Raw genomic sequence first — 13,537 nt, 5'->3', positions numbered from 1 at the left:
GGAGTATTTGGCTATCATCTTATGACTAAAGAACCGCTGGACTGATTGTAACATTCGAAGTCTTTGCACAGTTCTGTCGAAGGTCGTCAGTATGTCTGTCCAACTGTCTGCCTGTAACCTAGCATCCGCTCTTAAACTGGCGGACAGGCTCCTCTTTCAAATTCAGTATGATAAATTTTCACTTAATTATTGGACAGTTCCGATCTTTCGCCATAGTGACCCATAATAAGGTCCACTTTATTTGCTATCATAAATTGGCCTTTTCACTTGCAACAAACAGTAAGTTAATTAAGAGGGAAATGTCAGGTACATGTTAGGCCTTGACGTAACAGTCCTGCAGCAGGTGCCGATTTCCTGTACCTCATTATCTTCTCATCATGTGTTGTGTAAAGGTAAGTGATTCTAATTTTGCAGCTGCCTTGCAGTGTTTTATAATAGGTTACCCACAACAACTCATATGAAAACTTTAGGGTATAAATAAAAGATGAAACACACAGATAACGTCTAAATAATAATAAAAAAGGAAACTCCTAAGAGTATTCCACATACATCATAGGATAAACGGGAAGTGTCAGTTTGTAGCAATATAATGTTTAGGCACTCCTCAGTTTTTAAGTATTTAATATCCCCTGCCGCGGAGAATCACCGAACAAGTTTCCAAAATGGCTTTCGCTTGGAACGTGTGGACTGTCGGCTCCGTACGCAAAGTTCTTTTTGAGAAGAGGTTCATAATTTGTCTTCTTCACCAAATATTACCACGGCTAAGGTGAGGTACCCACAGGGTTTGGAAGCCTGAAGAGAACAGACCACATGACACAGTAGAGTAAAGTTTTTGACTCCTGTGAAGAAAGAAATTAATCAGGTTCAATAAAAGTCGGGTAATTTTTTACCAGCTCAGTGACGATCAGCTTCTTAAGGACTATGATCTATGACGTTATCACTAAATAGAACATGTCTCGTTAATGACCACGCGTGATGTTTGCAATGTGACAGAACGGAAAAATTTCTTTATGCCTAGAGCCGAAGGTGTTTTATCATTGTCAGAGCTGGCCTATTCCGAGTTGGTCATGGTGGACATATATAGTGGCTTAGAACATTATAAGAATGCTTCTCTTCTCCGCAGTATCTATCCGTCCATGCTGCCAAGTATAAACACCAGTATACGTAACCTCACTACATGAACTCTGTTTTCGTGCGGTCTGCGTACGAACCCGCTGCTCCATGAAGACCCTTAGCAGCAATCATTGGCTCAAAGACGCGCAGATAAAACATAATACTGCTAGTGTAAAAAGGGCGAAGTTGTCTCTTTGCTTAACTAATTAATCACTATGCCACGAAGACGTATAGGGGAGTAGATGTATAAATCCATGTATAATATTAATATAGATGATATTTATTATACTCCTGTCAACACTATTTTCAACAGGTGGAGTTGCTATTTAGGACATGTTTCGGCACATGTGTGCCATATTCAAGTCCGGGTTTTAGTCACAATTATTGTATCTTTTATAATACTTAGCGTAAATTTGACCGCCTGTGGACTAGTGGTCAGAGTTCCCGGGTTCGATTCCCGGCGCTACCAGATTTTCTGAGAAATAGTGGGTCTGGAACGGGGTCCACTCAGCCTCGTGAGGATAATTGAGTATTTTCAAGGAAATAGCGGCTCCCGTCTAGAAAACCGAGATTAATGGCCGTGGGGATCCGTTGCACTGACCACGCGACACCCTCTGTCCGCAAAAGTTAGCACTAACTTTGCCGATAAGCGGCGGTCGGTCGGTATAGTTCGCTTGCGGACTACAAGCCACGGAGTTTTAACGTAAATTTATATGTAAGCCGAGTGGTTCTACCGGTGTGTCATACATTGTATATTAGGAGCGAACCATATAGACTGCATCGGAGAAATAAATCGACTTCCATGCGAATTTTTTGTCCGAAAACAAGAAAGGAAGACCGCTTGGAGATCTTAACGTAGATGGGAGGGCAGTATTAAAACTGATCTTAAATAGGATGCTGAGTGGATTCACCTAGGCCAGGGCAGGAACCACTGGTGGACTCGTATTTTTGGCAATAAATTTCCTTCCTTAAAACATGGGCAATTTAGTCACTAACATGATTATTAGGTTCTCCGGAGAACTCTGTTCCGTGGAATCAGTTAGTGAAAGTAATTTAAGAGCTTCTGAAGTACTGAAAAAAGTTCGTTGTCGGGATACCGAACTGAAAATCTGGTTGCAAACCAAGCATTTCATGTAAGATTTGAGGCTTTCACGGCGGTGACTATGAAGAAAACAGTATTCTGATACACGGTGCCAAATCCCAGAAGACTGCTTTCTTCAAGCATTTCATGTTTCCTTTTGTTCACCGCCAGGCTACCATTGCAAGGGGCGTGCAGATGGTTTGCAGTGAGAGAAACCACGACCTTCGCCTCTCCAGTACGCAAAAAACTTACATCCTGTGTTAAGTAATCCAACAAATGACCTTAATTTCTAATTAAATACAGCAAAAACATACAAGGTTCAAGTTCTTGATACTTTCTCCAAGTTCTGTCACAATGTACTATGCGACAGCGACAAGGGACAGGTCGGTACCGCTACATGCGAAATGCGTTTAGCAATTTAAACTAGGACGAACAGATCCCACTTTGTCTAAACAGCCATTGTGGCAGAAAATTAGAAACTGAATGCTAATCATTCTATAAAGGTTTATGACAATGGTTGAGTCAGCCATTGAAGAAGGCTCCAGCTAAACAAGAAGGCTCATAAACGTCCTATAAAACATCCTACCCAGTCTGATCTGATCAGTATGACATATTTCAGTAACGCAGATCATGATGTGGACGGTCGATCGTTACATGGTTCATCTTTCATACATTCATATCCCTGATATAAATTTGCGTCATTCAGTCACTGCAATTACAGTTACTGTAAAAACGCGCACATTTCGCTGCATGCATGCCTATAGAGTTCTCTGTACTCAGTCTGCATGTTATCTCATTCCCTGAACCCTGCGTGCAAAGTGAGAGACGCGTGCCATACGCACTCAACATGCACGAAACATGAAGTGACGTAGGATCTGAGGTTCTCCCAGCGGCGGTTATGAAGAGAATCTTCCGGGATATACCGCCGCGTAGTCCGCTGATAGTCAACCTACTTTCACGCTGGTATCATGCTCAGCTTATTCGGCCCTGAAGATGGAGGCGATGTTCCCCGAAACGTCGATTTACTTTCAACGGACTACATGGCGTTATATCTTAGAAGAAGTGACATGTTGAGAACAGCACAGTAACATCTGCCTTCACTGCAGTCTGAACCTTGCGGTTATCCATGCGTGATATATTTTGTACCAGATCTCAGCACTGTGGCCCTTGAAAATGGGGAAACTGGTGCAAAGATGAGTTATTACCGATTATCCGGAAGAGTCAAGAGTCGGTATAACGACGGGCTGAACGGCCGGGGTTCGAGACAAGATGTTTCACTTCACAGCGCCCACACAGCCTCCTAAATAATGGAGATTTACCGGAGGTTAAACGGCCCGGGCGTGAAGCCAACTACTCACCTCCATCTAGTGCATAGGTCAAGTAGAACTATAGCTTCACTCCCCCATGCGTATTCATGACACAGCGCTTGATTAATTACGCACACTGACAACTTTACCTTTTTACCTTTATCGGGAAGAGTTATTCGTACCTCCCACATCTGTGGACCTACGCGTTCTTCGGGGACATTTGCGTGTCCACTGAGGTTAATGCCTGCCATAATAAAATAAGGATTTCTCTTGATACTGCTAGTTGCATGCGTACACACCATCTAGGAATAAGAGTGCATCATTAGATTCCTTTAATTCCGTGGGTGGGGTGACACTCCGTCCATTTGGTACGTCAGTCCCTAGCGGGGCTATTGCACCAGTCCCATATGGTGGTGATGATTATGATGAGTATGGAGCAGTTGAGAGAGTGAGAATTGGCAGGGGAAACCGAAGAACTCGGAGAAAACCGGCTCCAGTGCCACTTTGTTCACCGTAAGTCCCATATGACCTGACCCTGGCTCGAACCCGGGACGCCGGCTCATTAGAAAATTAACAGATTCTCTTTTCAATATACGAGGTCTGACAATAAAGTTAGCAACGAGCTAGACACACACAGTATGCTTGTCGTGGCAGCAGTGGGCAGAAACCTCAGTATGGTTTCATGACGTTGGCATATCAGCGTTTCACAGCTGTGTTGTTGTTGATCTATGGCAGTCTCTTTCTGAGTGGCGTCTATTATTGTCTGAGTATGTTTTGGTGTGTCGTCACGAGAATGTCGGAGCTGAATTAGAGCACTGTCTGTGGGGGAGTTTTTAGCTGGAACACCTTCCCTTTTCCCAAAGATAAAGGAAAGCATTTTTATGACACTGATGACATCAGAGTAATACGACGGCATCTCTGAAGGTCATTCTATAAAACCAGTTCCAAAATTGTTTTGGAGGGTGGACTAGGCGCTGGGAATACCTTGAAGGCGACCACAGTGATATTCTGCAATGAGGTACGTAGCACTTTTACCGCGACGAGTTCGCGAACTTTACTGTCAGACCACGTACTTCCGGTTTTTCATCTGCCGTTCGGAAATTAAAGAATACACACATAGGACTTTTCTTCCGCAAGGTTGTCTACACAAGGTATGACATTCCCCTGTTTGTGGAGTGGATGGACTTGTGTGGCCGTGTTACCTTTGAAAGCGGGGTCGTCCACCCAAGCCATGAACATTAGCACGTCGGCTACCGCACCAAGGAAAATTCTAATGAGAACCACTAACAATTCACGAAACTACCGTATATGCCTGATGAGATGAATGTAAGGTTTACTGCGCTCAATTAATTAAGCACCATGTCATGAAGATGTGCCAGTATAAGGAAGCACATTCTTCACCTAGGCACTAGAGAGGGTGGGTGGTCAGCTTCATGCCCTGGCCGGTTTGTCCCTGGGAAAAGAGCCCCAGGTACTCATTCGGTAAGAGACTGGTCTTGACACTGGAGAACAGAAATACCTCTTTGCCTCTGATGGGAATCGAACCATTATTCCTCGGTTGTTCAGCCCGCAGCCGAGCTGTACCGAGTGAGGCATCCCGGCTCCCAGACGCCCGCAGCTGAATTTTATGAATAAAACTAGCGTCCAATCCATACTAACCCATGTTTCGTGGCTGCTGGTTGAGCAGAAGGAATTCTGTTATTAATTTATACAGCCTGGGGACAGAGGCGAGGGCACAACCCACTTAATATAATTATATTTTTTAAATAGTTTTGGCAAAACTGCTGAGTGGGAATTTAATTCGACAAGTCGGATGCGGGTTTCATTCACTGCCTGATACCGAAATAACTGACAGCGTCGCTGTATTTTTAGTATGCAGTGCGTGTCTGTGAACGTCTGTTCGTGTGGACAAAGAGGTGACTCAAAGAGTCGGGCTGTAAGGGATGCGGGCCATGTCCATTCCACTCAACAGTGCACGGGTCTAAATAATTCGTTAGATACTTAACAACATTCAGTTCAGTAACCTTTACTCTCTCCAGCTTCCATGTGTTACACAAAACTATTGCTTATTGCTTTGCATAGATGTGAAACTTCATCTCACATTCCAAGGGGGCACTTCGATTGGAGGTTTTGAAAACAAGGAATATTTGGTTCCGAGGGAAAATAACACAACGGGTAAAATTACATAAAATGAGGATATTCATAATTTATACTCTCACCTCACAGGCTAATATGACGACTATTAACTCAAAAACGATGAGATGCATGGGGCACTGGCATCCATAAGAGAGATAGGAAATGCAGACAACATTTTTGTCGGTAAACCTCAAGAGGAGAAACGAGACGAGAGATTAAAAATGTTAGAAGATAATATTAAAATGGATCATAAAGAAACAAGCTGTAAAGGAGCGGACGGGATTAAACTGGCTCCAAATAGGGCATAATGACGGATTTTTGAGGACAAGATAATGAACTTCCCGTTCCATAAAAGAGGAATGCCTTGACCAGCTGACCCACTATCAACTGTTTAACGGAGGAATATAATGCAGTTAGTTTCTCAGCTTGTTTTTGTGTACAGAAGTACAACAGACGGGTAAGCCTACTGATATTTGAGGTAAGCACAGAAGACGAACTACAAACAGCAGTACAGGCACTACAAGTCTAGCTGTAGACTATAATTTGTAGAGATCAGTAAAGACGATGGCTATAAAACAAAAGCTGAATCTGAGAACATAAAGAGTGGTAAATAATCATATAATTGAATAAACAGAGATAATTACTTACGATATAAATTAGAGCAACAAAGAACATACATTCAGAAATAAAAATGAACAGAGTAAACCAAATGTGCAGCACAATAGGAAGAACACTAACAAGAGAAGAGGGGATACAGTGAAATAATTTTGTAAAGCTATGACGGCACTCATACGTATATATCAATGCGAGATTTGTTGGGGGGGNAAAACTGCAAAGACGAAAATTTTTAGGGGTGTAGCAGGCTACACAAGGAAGGACAAAATAAGAAATTGTAAAGTGGGTAAGAACTAAATATTTTAATCTAAATAATACAATCCTAAAATCTGGATCACGGTGGAAGTATCGATTTCTATGACTGGAAGATAGACGATTAACTAACTCCAAAGAGCTGAGAGTTTCCTGAGAAGCCGCTAGTTGGGCTGCTATTAAAAAATTTTCCAACATTTTACGGAACCCGATGGTGAACCGGGTTCGCAACAGCTCTCCACTGGTCCCTCTCCTCAACCAGACGAATTCCGTCCTTACCACCCCATCCCATCTCTCTAAGATCCATTTTAATATTATCGTCCCACCTACGTCTTCGTCTTTCTAGTAGTCTCTTACCTGCTGACTTTCCCACAAAAATCATATATGCATTCATCTTCGCCTCCATGCGTGCTACATGTCTTGCCCATCTCAGCCTCCTTGTTCGTTCTAATTATACTTAGAGAAGAGTACAAGTTATGAAGCTCTTCATTATGCAGTTTTCTCAAACCTCCTGTCACTTCTCTCTTCGGCCCAAATATTCTCCTCAACACCCTGTTCTCAAACACCCTCAACCTATGTTCCTCCCTTATTGTCAGAGACCAAGTTTCACACCCACAGGTAGACGAATTCCAAAAGAAAATTTTAACACAGAACCCAATAAGACGACGGAACAAGGTGCACTCATATTTAAGGCGGAAGGCCCAACATAGTCTTCTAGAGCAGTGGTTCTCAGCTTCCTGTATGGGCTATAGGCCTAGGTACGCCTACAACGCCCTTACCTGCAGGAAACTTGGCCGAGATCAGGTGATGAGACCAGAGAACAAAAGAAGTTATGACATACATGACCTGCGCGTTTATTGCTTCCAAATCCATACCACGATATGAGTATGTGGGTGTTCCCTTAATGTCTTGTGCTTTCCGCCTTGCAGGTATCTCGGATTCACGAAATGCTGCTACGGCCAATGGGCAGATTTACATGTACATGTACTGCAACTACTTCCATGGAGCTGGGCCCATCTTGAGAAACCGCCAACATTTTATGGAACCCGAAAGTTCGTTACCGTGTTCGCAACAGCCTTTCACTGGATCTTATTTATTTAAAACTTGGCTAAAACACAAAATTACGATCTTAAAGACCTTGATTACATTTCGTTCGTACAGTAGACAAACTCCAAATCCCTTTTTTACATGTCGATAGTCGCTCAGCTGGTAAAAAAATCTACAGCCTTGTGCGGAACCCAAAGTTCATTACTGTGTTTACAGCAGCACGCCATTCACAACCTACTGAGCCAGCTGAATCCAGTCATCACTTTATTTCTCCCAAACCCACGCCAATATTCCAATTATACAAAGAGAAAACAGATATCCATGCACGTTACATTCGCGGAAATTCTTTTCTGCAGATCTCCGCGTTACATGATAGCCCAACCGTTTTGTGGGGGGGGGAGTACGCGGTAGCATAGTTGGTTGAGGCATTATGCTACAAGCCGAAGGTCGCGGGTTCAATTCCCGATGAGGTCAATGCATTTTTCAATTAGTTTAATCCTTCCAGCCGCACTATGGCCCTGGGGTCGACTCAGCAGCCCTTGACAGAAATGAGTACCAGGAATCTTCCTGGGCGTTAAAAGGCGGCCGGGGCTTAAGGCTGACAACCTCACCGCCATCTCCGATCCGACTGTCTAGAAAATGTGTGAGCCTCGACGTCTCGCCTCCACGGCCTGTTACAGAGATAGCTTTACCGTTACATCTTTTATGCCTTCGTTGCAGGTAATTTCTACATTGATTTTAAATCAATTTTTGTAGTCCATTTAATGACGCAGCCAGTAACTGAAGGATCTGAGATCCTCACAGCGGGTTATGAATATTTATATCTTCTGGGATATAACTTCCGACAGGCCGGTGGAAGTCAACCTACGTTTCGGAGAAACACATCGCCTTCATCACCAAGGTCGAAGAGCATGCCAGGCAAGAAATTAATGTGTAGCAACAGCCTGCTCGGATTACTCTTCGACCCCGAAGATGGAAGCAATATGTTCCTCCGAAACGTAGGTTGACTTCTGCCGGACTAAATATCCCACATGGTGCAATTCATTAACTGAATATATAGAGTCGAAACATTGGATGATAGTGAATAATGAACGGGAAAGGATCTGGAAGCAGGAGATACTATCACGAAAGTTGCCTGGAAGGACATAGGAAAATTACGAAACAATGGCAAACATAGTTCATGTCCTGTCAAATTCGAACCGGAAATCTCCCAAATACACGTCAAACGCGTTACTTCCCGGGCCAAATTTCACGGTGATGATCCTCTTGCAGTGAAATGTGATTCTGAACTCTGTACGGCGTGTTACGGAAGCAGGAAGTCTCTCTAATCCCGTTAAGTGGTGTGTATACGCCGGTGCTGTTGGACTAGCTTACGTAATAAACCAAACGGCATTCACACTCGCACTTTACTGGCTTTTACTGTGTCTGCTTTTAACATCACAAGTATTTTATGTATAGTTATTTTAAATAATGCATTTCATGTAAAGTTTCCTTTTATAGTTGGTGCCCCACAAAACGAGAGCCATGTATGGCTGGAAAATGACGGACTGCATTTATTTAGAAACTAGATACACTGGATGGTATTTATTATAAGTAAGAAAAAGTAAAGCTCTCCCTGTAACAGGCCGTGAAGGCTCATAGGGTTGTGAGACGTTGAGGGTCCCATGTTATCTAGACAGTCGGCTCACAGATGGCGGTGAGGTTGTCAGCCTTACGCGCCGGCCGCCTTTTACCCCCCAGGAACATTCCTGGTACTCATTTGTTAGAGACTGAGTCGACCCCAGTGCCATAGTGCGGCTGGAAGAATTCGATAAACTGAAGAAAATCCAATGATCTCACTGGGATTCGAAGCTGCGACCTTCCGTCTTGTAGCATAGTGCCTCAACTAAATACAATGCATATTTAATGTAATGTAACAGTGCATTGGCAATAATGGCCTCCATTAAAGCATTACAGTATATTTATGATTTTAATGTTTTTTTTCCCTTCCCACTGCCGCATTCCCGTAACCCCGTTAATCCCATGCAATATTAAGTTCGTTCAACGCGGATTCATCGAATGCGCCGCTCACGCGTTGAACGAGGGTTTAATATGAACTCGAGCGGCACGTGCATACTGCTTTCACTTTATTCCGCGGATACTGAAACTGAACCCTCTGAGGGGTATGCATGACTGACAAAGATGTCTACTGGACGCCACGGTATTTTGGAAAATTAGTTTGGAACATACTGTTTTCATCGTTTAAAAATAAAGACTGACACCTATTAACATATGGACATTTTCATCTCTCTTATGCTGAGATAATTTTAATCATCAGTAGGTTTTGACTCGAAACGATAAGAGACATTCGTTCGAAAGCTGGACTTATTTTCCAACTTCATTCACCAATTTGGCCTTTTTTGTGAAAGTCTGAAGAAGTTATATAAATGGAGTAAACACTACGTAAGAACCGAAGATAAATATACTTTTTTGTGCAGAAATTTCCTAGTTGAAGGATGATCGTTAGTTCTTGTGTACTCTATTAAAAATCGAAACCTTCTTTGGAGGGAGGGGAGAGAGAGAGGGGAGGGATAGCGTATATCAGTAAAACAACTTTTTAAGAGGGCAAAGGTGAAAATGGCTTGTACAAACTACCATATAATTTGTCTCTTTCTCACTAGCTGACTGAGTCACCATTTCGCATATAAAGAAGTGAAGTTGCCGCGTGAGCAAACGTTAACATAACGGTTTTACTTTTAATGAACCAAGACAGAAGTGACTGGATATAGGTCGGAAAATCGGCGTTCAATTCCCAGTACAGGAGGGATTTTTCTCCTCGCCACGATGACCATAATGCATCTGGAGCCCCACTTAGCCCCCTTTTCAAAGGGACTCCAAGTGCCTGGCACTAAAGCTGCAGGAACATGAAGGTTATCACTTACGTCCATCGGCTGCGGGGCTTTCCCATAATATCTTCATGGGATGATGTTTAACACAGGAACTTCATTAACATACGTTTAAAAAGCAAAGTATCTTGCGTAAACACCATGCTATTGAGGTATGGAGGGCAAATGGAGGCAAAGCTCCATAATTCTTAACCTCGGAACTCCTTTACCCGCTATCAAGACGCCAAGGTACCCACTGTACAGCAGACTGGGCCAGCCTAGATACTCCTTTTCCTGTCGGAACTGAACCTTGGTCGTCCAACCAGAGGCAGGCATCGCACTGAATTACTCCGGCTCTGTTTCATTACGAATTTAGTTCGATGGAAGGACATGGCATAGTCGTCATAATTAGGAACTCCGTAGTTTTAGTCCGCAAGCGAACTATACCGACCGAGCGACCGCCGTTTGTCGACGAAGCGAGTGCCAACTTTAGCGGATAGAGGGTGTCGCGTGGTCAGCGCAACGGATCCCCACGGCCGTTAAATTAGGTTTTCTTAACCGGAGCCGCCATTTCCTTGAAATATCTCCTCAATTATCGTCACGAGGCTGAGTGGACCTCGTTCCAGACCCATTACTTCTCAGAAAATCTGGTAGCGCCGGGAATCGAACCCGGACCTCTGGATCTGTAGCCCAGGAACTCTGACCACTAGACCTCAGAGGCGGTTCTGTAGGATTCTGGACTGGATCTAATTGAAGAGTACTATCTTCTGGGATATAACGCCGTGTAGTCCTTTGAAAGTCAACCGATGTTCCGAAGGAACATATCGCCTCCGTCTTCAGGGCCGAAGAATAAGCAGAGCAAGAAACTAGCGTGAAAGCAGGTTTCAGTTATACAAAGAGAAAAAGGATGTTCATGGAGAGCTTGCCACCTGCTTTCAAGCTGGCTTCTTGCTCGGCTTATTCTTCGACCCTGAAGATGGAGGCGGTATGTTCCTTGAAACGCCGGTTGACGTTCAACGGACCAAACGGCGTTATATGCCAGAAGAGAGTATTGTGACATGTAGACCCATTGCTAGGGAACGAGTCAGCAAACATGCCCGCAATACACGCAGGCAACAATAGAACACGTGTTGCAAGAGGTGTTTTCTATGCGGGTTCGCATATACGCATTGCAAAGCAACGATTCAGTAAACAAGTTCCAACGAATACGCAACAACAGAGGACGTCCATTTGCTGGGCAAAGGATATTTTCTGTGCTGTGGTTCGACCCGAGGCTACATAACGATAAGACATCTCCACCGTAGCCCTGCGAGTCGTAGGAGGCGACGAAAAGGGAAGTCTCGAATCTGAGACAGTAAAATATGGTCGCGAGTCCCAAGGGACTCGGACCGGCGCTGGCGAGAACCAGCAGTAATTGTAAACGACAAACCAGTCCTCTCATCAGAGAGAGCTCCCCACGTCAACAACCCCGCAACTGTGTGACAGTCTGTATGCCCCAGCTGGGTGCTTTATTCCAAGACAGACTGGCCGACTGACATAAGATTCAAACTGACAGTTCAGTTGGAAGTCAGACCAGTTCCAGTGAAGTGTCCAGTCTGAAGAAGATGACAGTGTGTCAGACAGTGATTTGTGAACTGTTGTAACCAGTTGTATAAAGGTCCAATAAATTCGACCATCAAATCCAAATCCCGTTATTATTAATCACGCAAACCCCGGATACGTGACAGTATTCTTCATTACAACTGCAGTGAGAAACTCAAATCCTGCATGGATTTAACTGGCTCAGAGACGTGCCCAATGGCGGGATTTGGTCCTGGAACAGTTGGACTTGCAGGTTCTGTTACCAGACAATTACCGCGTCTTCAAGCACTTCGTCCCTTCGTTCTGCGCTCTTCATTAAATCAAATATCACGGGCGTCCTCTCAACTGTAGGAGTCGGAATAGCGCAGTCGGTATAGGGAATGGCTACGAGCTGGACGACCCAAGGGTCGGAGTTCAGGTAGGGTATTTTTTCTTCTCAACGTCGTCGAGACCGGCTTTGGGGCCCACCCAGCATCCAATCCAGCGGGTACCGGGGGCTCAATCCCTGGGGCTAAAGCGACCGAGGCGTAAAGCTGACCACTCACTTCAGCTAGTGCTGAGATCAAGAAAATGTGGATCTATACATTCACTCCCTCATACGCCTTCATGGCGTAGTGCTTAATTAGTTAAGTACAGGGACAGCTTTACCTTTACCTTCTCAGCTGTACGCTACGCTCTGCTCCAGAGTACCCAAACACGTCCGTTCACGTATCAGTGCGTCAGTCTGCTGACCCTGCATGAGATATGTCAACAGATTTTTTATGGCGTCTGTACTTCCTCTTTGTCTTTGTCTGTGTAGACTCGACCACAGCTCTGCCACACTCTCTCTGATCATATGATCTCAGATCACAAAAGTAATGATTCATTATACACACAGACCTCCTACACAAGTGATTCATTGCCCTGGAAAATTTATTGCTGATGCGAGAGCTTATGGAAGTCTTCACGCATTTGGTTTGAAGCATACCGCTGTTATAATAATCAGATACTATTGGGGTGAAAACGTTAAACAGTGAAACTTGCTTATGTTGGCCACTTTTGGCTCCACTCGACAGCGGTAAACCTGGAGAAGATCATATTTTTGTGTTTATAGTCACCACATATTTCCCCGGTAACTGCCTTGCCCACTGGGAGAGTGACATTTCTGTAAGAAGTTCAGCGTGAGGATATTACGATATTCTGTTTCATACAGCTCCCTCACAACATAAAAATCGTATGCCTGTTCGTGTTAATATTTCCAACTGCTGACTTTGCCACACCAGACTTCTGATCAACTGTTCGCTGGGTAACACTTCTGTCAGTCAAGTCCAAAACTTCTTCTGCATGTTCAAAGCTTATCTCATTCACGTCTTTAGGCCACTGCACGAGTTTATTGACGTTCTTTAATTGCCTACTATGCGGCACGGGCCACGCGGTAGCGTAGTTGGTTGAGGGTTCAAGTCCCGATGAGATCACTGGATTTTTTTTCAATTGACCTAATCCTTCCAGCCGCACTAGGCCCTGGGGTCGACTCAGCTTCTAACAGAAATGAGTACCAGGAA

General features: G+C 44.1%; 1 protein-coding gene across 1 annotated transcript in view; it reads right to left on the bottom strand.

Moving 5' to 3' along the window:
• LOC111868086 (E3 ubiquitin-protein ligase MYCBP2) overlaps positions 1-13,537 on the bottom strand; it is a gene marked incomplete at its 3' end in the record, with an annotated part of 282,453 nt that overhangs the window by 96,658 nt on the left and 172,258 nt on the right.

The sequence above is a fragment of the Cryptotermes secundus genome, unplaced genomic scaffold, assembly GCF_002891405.2.
Source record: "Cryptotermes secundus unplaced genomic scaffold, Csec_1.0 scaffold925, whole genome shotgun sequence".
In the NCBI taxonomy this organism is placed as follows: domain Eukaryota; kingdom Metazoa; phylum Arthropoda; class Insecta; order Blattodea; family Kalotermitidae; genus Cryptotermes; species Cryptotermes secundus.
The sequence above is the reverse complement of the archived record's forward strand: the minus strand, read 5'-3'. Positions and strand labels throughout refer to the sequence as shown.